This window comes from Octopus bimaculoides, chromosome 4 (assembly GCF_046866305.1).
Source record: "Octopus bimaculoides isolate indiv1 chromosome 4, ASM4686630v1, whole genome shotgun sequence".
NCBI classification, from domain to species: domain Eukaryota; kingdom Metazoa; phylum Mollusca; class Cephalopoda; order Octopoda; family Octopodidae; genus Octopus; species Octopus bimaculoides.
In genome coordinates, this window is record NC_142931.1 from 10934769 (window position 1) to 10949164 (window position 14396).

At 38.7% G+C, this 14396-nt stretch overlaps 1 protein-coding gene across 50 annotated transcripts in view; it reads left to right on the forward strand.

Annotated features, from left to right (window-relative positions):
- Positions 1-14396, forward strand: part of LOC106872181 (membrane-associated guanylate kinase, WW and PDZ domain-containing protein 1) — a 668717-nt gene that overhangs the window by 43789 nt on the left and 610532 nt on the right. The window lies entirely within an intron of this gene.

Genomic DNA, 14396 nt, shown 5'->3' on the forward strand with positions numbered 1-14396 from the left:
AATGTTTTACGTAGTGTTTTTGGTACCGAAAGACTTTCAAACTTCGTATACTTATCTATTTTGTGTTATAGAACAGAAAAATATTTTTGTATTCGAATTTATTTCATGTAAAAAATTGTCTTATTTCGATAATTTCAACCAATCACTGACGTCCATTCAGTCGATATACATTAAGTGTCGACTACATAAACAAACGATTCTTCGTTTTATTTGCTTTTTTCATTTTAAATTTGCTTTAACCCTAACCCTAACCCTAACCCTAGGGTTAGGGTTAGAGTTAGGGTTAGGGTTAGGATTAATTGTTTCAGAATCGTTTGTTTATGTAGTCGGCACTTAATGTATATCGGCTGAATGGACGTCAGTGATTGGTTGAAATTACAGAAATACGACAACTTTAACATGGAATAATTTATGGATTTCTTTTTTTTTAAAGAAGACTAAGAGAAAAAGATGTTTTATATGACCCATTCTACCAGTGTTCCAAGTTTCAAAGTGTTTCGTTAATGAAAAATGTGGCCCCCCGTTTTAAAAAAGATCCAAATTCTGTTCAACTTATGAAAGCATAGAAAAGTGGATGTTAAAACAATGTTGAGGCCAGTCTTTGTCTCATTGTGTCAATTTAGAAAGAGGTAGGATCTGTTCCTAGAATATAGTGCTCCATGCGTGGTGGCGCAATGACCCAGTGGTTAGGGCAGCAGACTCACGGTCTTAGGATCGTGGTTTCGATTCCCAGACTGGGCATTGTGAGTGTTTATTGAGCGAAAACACCTAAAGCTCCACGAGGCTCCGGCAGGGGATGGTGGCGAACCCTGCTGTACTCTTTCACCACAACTTTCTCTCACTCTTACTTCCTGTTTCTGTTGTGCCTATAATTCAAGGGGTCAGCCTTGTCACACTGTGTCACGCTGAATCTCCCTGAGAACTACGTTAAGGGTACACGTGTCTGTGGAGTGCTCAGCCATTTGCACGTTAATTTCACGAGCAGGCTGTTCTGTTGATCGGATCAACTGGAACCCTCGACGTCGTAAGCGATGGAGTACCAACAACAACAACAGTTCTCCATGCAGTAGGTGCTTTGGAATTCATTCATATTTCTTTGAAACTATACGGCTTATGTGTGTGTGTATATACATGTGTATACACCCACATGCATCCACACACACATACGTGCACAGACGTAACATTTTTTGAGTTCTCTACGAAATGCAGCATCCATTCATCATGTTAATTGATGGTAGTTTATTTGTCATGCTAACGATTAATCATCACCATTCACATCATCAAAGTGTAGAATAAGGAAAGAAGAAGGAAGTGGAAAGCATGAAGTGTTGGCAAGAAAGCAAAGCTATTTTTCTTGGTGGTGATGGTGGTGCTGCTGCTGCTGGTATTTAGCCCCAGGTCAGCCCTGATAAAGTAAACCTATGCTCAGAAGAGAAGCATTCCAATTATGATCATCCCATCTTTTCAAGAGTATCTCAGATACATTATTTACTGCATCATTATTTAAGATGAGAGTGATTTAAAGACACCTTGGCTGCTATTTTTAGCATGTTGGGAGATTACATAAAGTTGTCTTGTTTGCTTATTATTTTTTTGTAGTAAAGATGTTGAAATTCCCTGCTAGCATCTCCTCCAGCATCTGCCAACAATATGCAAACAACCAGGGAAGGAGCTGACTCATTTCTATCTCTTTCTCTGTCTCTCTCTGTCTCTCTCTGTCTCTGTCTCCCTCTCTCTCTCTCTCTCTCAGATTAAGCAACTGATTGACCCTTTATAAATTCCTCTGATGTCTTTAAATTAGAAAACATAAAGCCGGAGTGTTGGATAGAAAGTCTTGTGGTAAAGTCAGCAGTGAAAATGTTGACATCCTGATGTAACGACTTGTTTCACTATGGTTTCAAAGATCTGTAGAATAAAGATATTCTTTACTTGAAAAACAGATAAGGGTTAGCGCCAGGAAGTGTGCCATGCAATCGCATGCTAGCATGGGTTTGCATGGTAACTTATGTAAAGTAATACAATATCTTGTCCTTGTTTGTATTTATTAGAATCGTCTTAAATATTTTGCTTAACTTCTTATCTGCATTGCTTAAAATTTTTTAAAAGGTTTTTTGGCTTTAATCTTAAATTTTATTAGCATAGATTTGCTGTGTTAACATTTTCCTAGATTATTGAAGTAAATCCTGAGTGGATTTTGACTCAAAGAATTAGTATGTAATGCATAACATTATGATGGTTTTTGGAGAATGACTTGTCTCATAAATATAGTTGTAATAGTGTGATACTCAGCCAGTTGTGATTGAGTTGCCTTATAATCAAGTGTTCTAAGCTCTGATGATCCAGTCTTATCTTCAAGCATATATTGGACGATATTATCCAATGATTTGTAGCAGAGTTGGTTGTTATCTACAATGGTGGTTGACCACATAGAAGCTTCCTTATGGGCCTGTGGGACATAAATGTAATATATTTAACCCTTTAGCATTTAGATTTTTAGAATGACATTGCAGGTTAGGTGTGATAGGCGGGATCTGGCCAATTTAGACATAAAACTGGTAGACTGTTTGGGTTAGCTCTGCCTATTTTAAATGCTAAAGGGTTAAACATGACCCAAAAGAAAGGGGTGTATCTGAGAGAGATAGAGAGTAGGGAATGAGAGCCACCTAGCTTACTCGTACATTTCACTTCATGCCATTCCCAATAGTGAGTAGACAGGCGAAACATGGCACGCCGTCTAATTCTATCTATAACCAATGCTAGAGTAAAAATAAATGAAGCGATATAACGTTGGTGTTGAGTCACTTGACTGTACATTGCCTCCTTTAAGAAGAATCACTGATGTCAATTAACTATACTTCCTTGTCGAAGAATGAAATCAATATTATGAAGATTATAAATATTCTTCTCTCTGCTACAAATCAATTTTCTTTTGACTGCTGACTTAGATACAAGTTTACAATTGGCAGCTTTGACTTACCATTGTTATATAAATCAACTTTTTGGAAACTGCTTTTGGTTCCTTCCCTGAATCATGGGTTAACTTTTTGGGAAAGTATGACATGGTAAGCATGAATATATGGCAGTTCTGAAAGTTTTGTCTAATTTGGATATGAGATCTAACAAGAGAACTTCTGTGTGGTTGCTGACCCCTGCAAGAAATTGCAGCTAAACCTTCTTTAAATCACATCCTTAAGATTTAAATAACGAAAGGATAACGTCCATCTTCAAAACTGAAAAACACAATGGAAAATGATGCCAGAGTGAATTTTTTTTTTACGTTCAAGTCACAGAAGAAGGGCCTTGCCCTTAATCTTTTGCAGGGCTTCAGATTAGAGAAAAGTGGGAAAGGTCACAGACTAGGTACATAGTCATGACTGGATATCTTTGAACATATTTTTGTTCAATCAGAGCTGACTTGGTGCTTTGTAACAACTACAAGACACCAGAAGTAAACCACTGGTAATTGATATGGAACAGGATTTTAGCTCTCATAGTTTTACTGTTATATATATCTGTGTGTGTGTGTGTGAGAGAGAGAGAGAGAGAAAGAGCATGTATTAGGCACGTGCCATCTGTAATTACTCAGGGTAGGCATTTGGTAACCTTTATGTAGTAAAACACACAAAAAAACAAGCAAAACACAGGTGCATGACTGAGTTGGAGGCAGATTTACTTTTGCCTTTATAGCGCATAAAGAAAACGTTGTTGTAGGAATGTACGCAGCATGTGTACTACAGCAGTACTATGTGTAATTTTAATACTGAAATTGAAAGGCGGGGCCAAATTATACGTCCCTAATCTATAAAAGAATAAAATATTTTGCATTTTATGCATGGTACTTAGAGTAACCTTCATAATTTTATTGAATTAGGTGCATATTTTGCCATGAAAGGAAAATGTTGTTATCAATCTATTTTATTCAGGGTAGGTACTGCCTACCTTGCCTACCTAGGTGGCACAGCCCTGATATATATGTGTGTATGTGTGTGTGTGTATATGTAGATTGTTTTATTTTTATAGCTATTTCAGTCATTAGACTGTGGCCATGCTGGAGCACTGCCTACAAGGATTTTAATTGAATCATCCCAGTATTTATTTACAAGTCTAGTACTCATTCTGATAGTCTCTTTTGACAAAGCACTCGGTTGTGGGGCTGTAAACACACCAACACCGGTTATCAGTCAGTCAGTGGTGAGGGACAAACACAAACACACACACACAAACACGACACGTCTTTTCAGTTTCCGTCTACCAAATCCACTCACAAGGCTTTGGATGGCTTGAAGCTATAGCAGAAGACACCTGCCATGCCTGCGTCTATGCACACACACACACACACACACACACACACACACACACACACACTCTGTGGCCACCTCTTCAGTCCAGTCAGACTGAGCCTATTTTGACTGACTTGAAGAAGTGGCTATATGCTATGGAAACTCCTGAGTGTCAGACCACTGGATTGTCTTCAGTAAATTACACACACGCACATTCTACTGTATTCTTGCCATAAAAACGACAGCCATTTCAATCACATTCATTAGTTGAATATTCTATATCTTTGTAAAATTTCAATTTTTCTTCGTTTTTCTTTTTCTTTCTTTTCTCTGAAATATGACTACATGAAGTTTAAATAGCTTTTTTTTTTTTTATACATTTTTGAAAACATTGGTAATTGGCATTTCATCTCGTCTGTCTCCTTTCTTGGTCATTACATTGTATTGCAAGCCCTCTGGTATGATAATACTGAATTATGTAGGTATCTGTGATAATGTTGCAAGTTATTTGTTCATTTAATGTGTGTTTTTCCATGCTTGCATGGGTTGGATAGGAATTTAGTTGTGGCAAGATTTTACAGTCAGGATTACTTCCGGTCACCAACCTTTACCTGTTTCTTAAGTAAGGGACTTTTTTTAAAATTCCATGTTTTAGAATGTGTGGAGTGACTTAGTCTTAATGTCAACAAGGACTGTAGATGTCGTATCATCGTCTTGCTCAGACTAGAGAAGCAAAGATGTAGGATGTCAACTTTCACATAGTCACTCACATACATACATACATCATCATCATCGTTTAACGTCCGCTTTCCATGCTAGCATGGGTTGGACGATTTGACTGAGGACTGGCAAACCAGAAGGCTGCACCAGGCTCCAATCTGATCTGGCAGAGTTTCTACAGCTGGATGCCTTTCCTAACGCCAACCACTCCGAGAGTGTACTGAGTGCTTTTTACATGTCAACGGCACAATGGCCAGTCAGGCAGTACTGGCAACAGCCACGCTCAAAATGGTGTTTTTTACGTGGCACTGGCAACGACCTCGCTCGAATGTTTTTTCGTGCCAGTAAGGCAACACTGGTAATGATCACGCTCAAATGGTGCTTTTTACATGTCACCAACATGGGAGCCAGACAGCTGCTCTGGCGATGATCACGCTTGGATGGTGCTGTTAGCACTACATCATCATTGTCATTTAACATCTGCTTTCCATGCTGACATGGGTTGGATGGTCTAACTGAGGACTGGCAAGCCAAGAGGTTGCACCAGGCTCCAATCTGATCTGGCAAGGTTTCTACAGTTGGATGCCCTTCCTAACACCAACCACTCTGAGAGTGTAGTGGGTGCTTTTTGCATGCAACCGGCATGGGTACCATTCAGGCAGCACTGGCATTGGCCATGCTCGAATGATACTTTTTATGTGCCACCAGCACAGGTGCCAGTCAGGCAGCACTGGCATTGACCACTCTTGGATGGGGCTTTTTACGTGCCACCAGCACGGGTGCCAGTCAGGCAGCACTGGCATCAGTCATGCTTGAATGGTGCTTTTTATGTGCCACTGGCACAGGTGCCAGTCAGGCAGCACTGGCATTGGCCACCACTACGATTTCACTTGACTCAACAGGTCTTCTCAAGCACAGCATATTGACATGAACTGTATCCTTATATTTTCAAACAAGGGAATCTAGCACCCCCACTCAGCTCAAAACAATATCTGTGTATCGTGAAATAACCCAGAAATCGCGATACACAGATATTGTTTTGAGCTGAGTGGGGGTGCTAGATTCCCTTGTTCGAAAATATAAGGACACAGATTGTGTCATATAGCCAGCTGGATATGATGTCTCCTGGGGCTAAATTACTGCAACATTAGTCCTAAACCAGGACTGCCATGTTATGTTGGCAAGCAATCTTTACTCTATGTGACTGTACTGCATTAACTGGCACCTTTATCCACTACGCTATGCCCTGGATGAGGACACCACTCCGACTGGTATGTAATATATTGTGTAGTGTTGTTGATGTGGTATTGTATGGCAGTGACATTGTAAGGGCGCAGAGATTTGCCATGTTTGAAAGATAAATCTTGACATACTGATTTAACCAATGTGACTTTACTGTCGACTGCTACAACCAGTGTTGATATATGGATGGCTATCACCTATCGATTTGTTTTGTTCAGACCATTTTGGCAGATATCAAGTAAAAGAAGATAAATAAAAAACAAAAAAGAGGAAAAGAAAATGATGTCTCTACTACAAATGATAGAATCACTTGTGATCCACGCCTCAGAAAATTATTTGTTGTTATTCCAGTATTCATAACTTCTACAATATATGGAAGAATTTTCACTCTTTACAAAAAGCTTGGATGTGTTTTATGAGACTTCATACACATTCTGTTCAGCTTTTGAAAGCTGTTTTACTGATCCATTCCATTCTCTTTGTAGATATCAACCAAAGTATTATAGAATTGATATGAATTTTTCTGTGTTTCTGACACATTCACTAAGATGATCTAGTGCCAGTTAAACATGTACCAACAGGAGTTAGTCATAAACTAAAGACTTTGTTCTCAAAGATCAGTGTTTCTTTTATGGATTTCTTTTGTATTTCGTGTGAGAAAGAACCTCCATGGTATAGTGAATAACATATAATATTTAGCAGTGATCTAAGATAGCATTGTGATGTTAAGATGTAAGGTGGTGTTATTTGATAATGTAATATTTGAATCTTAAGGAGTTGTAAGAAAGTGTTCGTTTGATGTGGTAAAGCTTTATGAAATCATCATCATCGTCATTGTTTAACATCTGCTTTCCATGCTGGCATGGGTTGGACAGTTTGACTGAGGACTGGCAAGCCAGAAGGATGCACTAGGCTCCAATCCGATCTGGCAATGTTTCTACAGCTGGATGTCCTTCCTAATGCCAACCACTCCAAGAGTGTAGTGGGTGCTTTTTACATGCCACTGGTCAGCCAGCACTGCATCAATCATGCTTGAATGGTGCTTTTTACATGCCACTGGCACAGGAGCCAGTCAAGTGGCACTGGCATCGACCATGCTCGAATGGTGCTTTTCACATGCCACTGGCACAGGACCAGTCAGCCGGCACTGGCATCGACCATGCTCGAATGGTGCTTTTTACATGCCACTGGCACAGGAGCCAGTCAAGTGGCACTGGCATCGACCATGCTCGAATGGTGCTTTTTACATGCCACCAGCACAGGACCAGTCAGCCGGCACTGGCATCGACCATGCTTGAATGGTGCTTTTTACATGCCACTGGCACAGGAGCCAGTCAAGTGGCACTGGCATCGACCATGCTCGAATGGTGCTTTTTACATGCCACCAGCACAGGACCAGTCAGCCGGCACTGGCATCGACCATGCTTGAATGGTTGCTTTTTACATGCCACCAGCACAGGACCAGTCAGCCGGCACTGGCATCGACCATGCTCGAATGGTGCTTTTTACATGCCACCAGCACAGGACCAGTCAGCCGGCACTGGCATCGACCATGCTTGAATGGTTGCTTTTTACGTGCCCCTGGCACGGGACCAATCGGGTAATTGTGTCTTATGAGGCATTGTTAGTGGTTGTATGGTTTGTGAGGAGTAAAGAAGTACTGGTGTGTTGTGAGTTAGTATGTTAAATTGTGGATAGCTACGAAACAGTGTTGGAATGTTGCATAATTGTGTCTGTGTGTTGTATAGTTGTGAGACGATGATGATGTGGGAATAAAGTTTTATAAAACTGCCTCCTTGTCTATCTGTTTTTAGAATTATTAGACAGAGTAAAATTAATGAATTGTTCATCTTACCATTTTGTAATTTAATAATTAGCAAGACTCTCAGATAATACTGTCCAATGTACTTTACAAATGGGAATTAATTAGAGGAAACCTAATCATTTTTTTTCCTTATATTCATTTTATTTATTTATTTTTTCATGAACCTGATACAAATAACAGGGGCTTACAATGAAAAATACCAACCAAAATAACCCATATACATACATATATATATATATATATATATATATATATATATATATACACATACACATACACACACACACACACACACACACACATATGGTTGAACATTCTTTCTATACAAAATAGAAAGTACATCTATGGAAATCAAATTAGAGAGGGGGGTGGTTAGCTGAGTTTGTTGGTTATTGATATATATCGACACTTTGAGTAGTGCACAGATAGAACCAAATCTGTAAACAACCCAATGAATTGTTGAGATTCTACCATTGTTCTCTTCCACCATCACAAAATGTAAAAAAAAATCAATCTGTTTTTGAAGCCATGATATCATGATGATTAGGTATAAACACACGCATACACATACACGTGTGTGTGTGTGTATAGATAGAAACGCATAGATGTCAGATTTAAATCTGAAGAGAGCTTTCATTTGCTTGTTCTTTACTCCTGATCAATCCATGGGACTTCAAAATTGATATTTTGTAGTAATTCTTGTTAATCTGCTATTTGTTATTCCATGCAGGATTTCTTGGACTTTTTGAGAATAACATGAAAATACTTATTGATTTTCTTCTTGATAAACAGCAATCGCAATAAAGTTCGAAAATCCTTGGGGAAATGATATTATTAAATTTATCAATGATTTTTAACACTTCACCTTTCATGTTTTGGTTTAATGAAAAGAAATCTCTCAGTGAAGACAGAAATATTTTATCTCAGTTTGACACTGACAAATTCCTTATAAGTTCACGTATTTAAAACTTTAACTTTATTTATCACTTTACTCCAACTGTAATATTGCTGAAGACTAGGTCCTTGAATTGGATCCTACTTTTTGTTATGTTTTACTGTATTTATACCAGTGTTGCATAACCAGCCCATTTAAAAGTACCCTTGAATCATCGGGCAATACACTGCACTTGAAAGAGACCTATTGAGTCAAGTAAAATCAAAATCAAATCAAGATCAAAATCAAAATGGAAATTGTAGTTGTGGTTGATGCCAATGCTGCCTGACTGGCACCCCTGCTGGTAGCACATAAAAAGCACCATTCAAGCAAGGGTCGATGCCAGTACCACCTGACTGGCTCCCCGTGCCAGTGGTACATAATAAGCACCGTCCGAATGTGGTCGATACCAGTGCCACCTGACTGGCCTCTGTGCCGGTGGCATGTAAAAAGCACCATTCAAACGAGGGTTGATGCCAGTGCCACCTGACTGGCCTCTGTGCCGGTGGCATGTAAAAAGCACCATTCAAACGATGGTTGATGCCAGTACCACCTGACTGGCTCCCAGTGCCGGTGGCACGTAAAAAGCACCTTCCGAACATGGTTGATGCCAGTGCCACCTGACTGGCTCCTGTGCTGGTGATACATAAAAAGCACCCACTACACTCTTGGAGTGGCACATTGGGCAAGTGTCTTTTACTGTAGTCTCGGGCTGACCAAAGCCTTGTGAGTGGATTTGGTAGACGGAACCTGAAAGAAGCCCATCATATATGTGTGTATATATATACATATATATATATATGTATGTGTGTGTGTATATGTTTGTGTGTCTGTGTTTGTTCCCCAACGTCGCTTGAGAACTAATGCTGTTGTGTTTACGTCTCCGTAACTTAGCGGTTGGGCAAAAGAGACCCAATAGAATAAGTACAAGGCTTGCAAAAAATAAGTCCTGGGGTTGATTTGCTTGACTAAAGGCGGTGCTCTAGCATGGCCACAGTCAAATGACTGAAACAAGTAAAAGAATAAAAGAAAGTTGTTCTTAGCTTCAAGCAATTTCTGCAAGCATTCTGTTCTTAACATTTATGCTAATACAAATAAAAGTTTGAAAATGCTCGTGGGCCAAATCAATAATCGGTCCAATAGAATTAGTTGAAGAGCCGGTGGTTTGTATCTCATTGTCGTCACTATATTGTATCTAGATTGAAGTTGCTATCTATAGAGCAGCCAAGATTATTATCTGTTTAGGAAGTAGTTGAAATTTGAGATTGGTTCTGTGTTCAAAGTCTGGATTCACAGACAGGTTCATAACATAACATGGGCATATGGCGTAGTGGTTAAGGGTGTGGGCTGCTAACCCCAAGATTCTGAGTTCAATTCCAAGCAGTGACATGAATAATAATAATGATGATAATAACAATAATAATAATAATAATAATAATAATAATAATGAAAAATACCTTAAGAATGAGAACCCAGGTTCGAAATTTCCCCAAGACACCTGATGAAGGCTTGTAGGGCATATCAGCTGAAACACGTTAACAACAAACAAGATGAGGACAAATATCTGTCAAATGTAAATTATGTGAATAAAGTACATAATTCCTCATCTTTTAAATATAGAACTGTATTATCAATTCTTTTATTCTTTTACTTGTTTCAGTCGTGTGACTGTGGCCATGCTGGTGCACCACCTTTAGTCCAACAAATCGACCCCAGGACTTATTCTTTGTAAGCCTAGTACTTATTCTATTGGTTCTCTTTTGTCGAACTGCTAAGTGACTGGGACGTAAACACACCAGCATCGGTTGTCAAATGATGCTGTGGGGACAAACACATATACACACACACACACACACACACACACACACACACACACACACACACACACACACACACACACACACACATATATATATATATATATATATATATACGATGGGTTTCTTTCAGTTTCCATCTACCAAATCCACCTATAAGGCTTTTGTTGGTCTGAGGCGAAAGTAGAAGACGCCCAAGTTGACACGCAGTGGGAATGAACCTAGGATCATGTGGTTGGCAAGCAAGCTACTTACCACACAGCCACTCCTGTGCCTATATTGTATCTGAAGTGTAGTTTTAATGAGGGTACTAGGAATCTTTTTCTCTTGTACTTCTTTCAATCATTTCGCTTCCCCCATGCTGGGGCACCTCCTTAAAGAAGTTTAGTTGAACGAAGTGTCCCCAATACTTATTTTTTTCTATTAAAGCCTGGTTTATATTGTATCAGTCTCTTCTGCTGAACTGGTAAGTTACTGGGACTTAAAGATACCAACACCGGTTGTCAAGTGGTGGTGGGGGACAAACACAGACGTAAAGTCACACACACACAAACACATATTGGAGTTTGGCCAGCTCCATGTCAAACAGTCCAACCCATGCCAGCATGAAAAACGGACGTGAAATGATGATGATGATGCACGACAGGCTTCTTTCAGTTTCCGTCTACCAAATCTGTTCTCAAGGCTTTAGTTGAAACAAGGTTATAGTGGAAGACATTTTCCCAAAGTGCCATGCAGTGGGACTGAACCTGGAACCAAGTGGTCGGGAAGGAAACTTTTTGCCTTACCGCCATGCCTGCACCTGTGTGCGTGCGTGCATGGTGTGTGTGTGTGTGGATATATCTATGTGTGTAGATGTTTGGGAGTTACTTGTGTATGGATATTTGTGTGCATGTGTGTGGGGGAATATGTTTTTGTGGTATGGGTATGAGTATAGATGTGTGTGTTGGGGGGGGGGGGGTATATATCTTTGTGCGTGTGATATGCTTACATGTATATGCTATTACCTTTCAGAAAGAAACACAGCTGAGTATTTCTAGTAATTCCAAACTTCCTGTACCCAAAATAAGTTGTTTTCTTGTAAGCATTACCTGACAAGCTCTTGACAAGAATCAGAATGAAGGAACGGAGATGAAGAAGGCATGTGGTTAAATATAGACAAGCACTGTTAAAAATAAAACTGCTCTGTACAAGCTAAACGTTTTGTTGGTGGTGTTTTGCACCAGGTCATCCTTGATCCGGTAGACCTGTGATCAAAAATATTCTAGCTTCTTTGATCGTGCTGTCATGAGGAGGAGTGATGACTTGATGCGGGTGCTGCGGTTGGAGGAATCGGTGGAAAGGGTAAGGCTGGCAAGGGTGAATGGAGTGTGGGGGGTATGGTCATGTGCTGAGGAGGGATGAGGAGCATGTTTTGAGGAGGGTGCTTGAGTTTGAGGTAAATGGACCCTGAAAGCGAGGTAGACCGAGGAAAATGTGGAGGGGGAGATTTGGAGGGTCAGCTTGAGAATGGAGGACGTCCAAAACTAGGCAAGAAGGCGAGGTGGCATAAGGGGGGTTGTGGTGGCACTGAGGTAGATCTGGCCATCCCTGTTAACGAGGACAAAACCCAGATTTAAAACACTAGATGATGATGATGATGATTTAATCATCTTGCCTTTTATTCTAAGACCACACTATGTATTTAGGACTAATGTCCCCCCCCCCCGCCACCTCTTTTTTTTTTTTGTTACATGTTTAATTTACTATTTCTAAATTGTTGAGAAACCATGTAGATATATGTATGTATTTATAGACACGCATCTGTGTGCATAAATGTATATGCATGTATACACACACACACACACACACACACACACACACACACACACACACACATACATGAATGCACTTTTTGTAGTTGCAATGTCAAGGTGTTGGATAATTGACTTCAAGGTTATTTCAAAACTTCCAACAGCTGTTGTGTGTGTGTGTGTGTGTATGTATGTGTGTGTGTGTGTGTGTGTGTGTGTATATATATATATATATATATATATAAAATACACATACACACATATATATATATATACACACATATATACACACATTATATATACATATATATACACACACACACACATATATATATATATATATATACACACATTATATATATATATATATATATATATATATATATATATATGTATATATATATACACACACTATATATATATAGCAAGATGTTGTGCACATGTGTGTGTGTGTGAGAGAGAGAGTTTATATGTGAGTTTGCTGAAAAAGAATTTCTCCAGAACAAGCTGGTTTTAAAAAAAAAAAACAATATTTCATGCTGTTTTAGTTTACCATTGTCTACCATTCAGTTTTCATTTATGATCTGTGTCGACTTTGTTTTTCGTTATTTCAAAGGATCAATAAAGTAGTACTTCGTAACATGGGTTGGTTAGAACTCTTTGCTGGATATGATGTTTGTAAAGTCCTCTTCAGAGTATACCGTCCCATATAATTCTATAATGACCTCTGTTCCTTAGATCTGCCTGATCATGTACCTCTTCCAAAGCTATTCCTTTTTCGTCCTGTCATCACCCGTACTGAGTACCCCCTCCCCCTCTAGGTCCTGTTCTTCCTTCTTGAAATATCGGCCCTCCGGTATCTCCTCCCTTCTCATATCTTTCTCACATGTGTTGACTTGCAGAAACTGAAATGCAACTTTGATGGCATTAACCTCGACAATCTCATAAGACCCACAAAATCCAACCCACCTCACATAAATAGCTTTTCCAATTGTAAAATATTTGCATTGTTGATGTTTATCCATTTCCCTGGCATCCATGCATCGTATATGATGCACATTCCCACTTTGTTTTTCAACCAACCAGAGTAACTTGGAATTTACGAAAGGAAAGCCTTACATTTCTCAGAACGTGCAAAACAAAGACTAAAAACAAACATGGACGTTTAGAACAAACTTCTGAAAATTCTTTGAACAGGCAAAAGATTTAGTCATACCTTTATGTTGATAATCTTCTACAGAATATCTTTTATATTGTTACAATATAAATATAATTTTCCATGGTTTTTGAGTAGTTGACCCAATCACAGAGAAAAGTTCCAAAATCTCATTATTTAGTATTCCTTATTTATTATTATTATTATTATTATTATTATTATCATCATCATCATCATTATTATTATTATTATTATTATTATTATTATTATTATTATTTTTTTTTTTTTTTATCAGGTACTGAGCCAGTTAACATTTATGTTATTTTACATTTTATCAGTGTTTTGATTTCTTTTGTTGTAAAACCTTACTTTTAGAAGGAAACGAGCTGATAACCTTTAAAAACCTTTCTACAAACCTTGTTATCTTTCTTCAAGAATGAATTATGTTTCTGTGTGTGAAGTTGTAAAGTTTCTTTACAGGTACCTTGTGGTGATGATATATCGCCAGATAAATACAATCTCAATTTCTCAATAGAATTAACCCAACTCCTTTGATCACTCAACTCATCACCACAAATTATCATCTTGTATAATTATTTGTACTTTTAAGTTATCAATTACCCTTGATT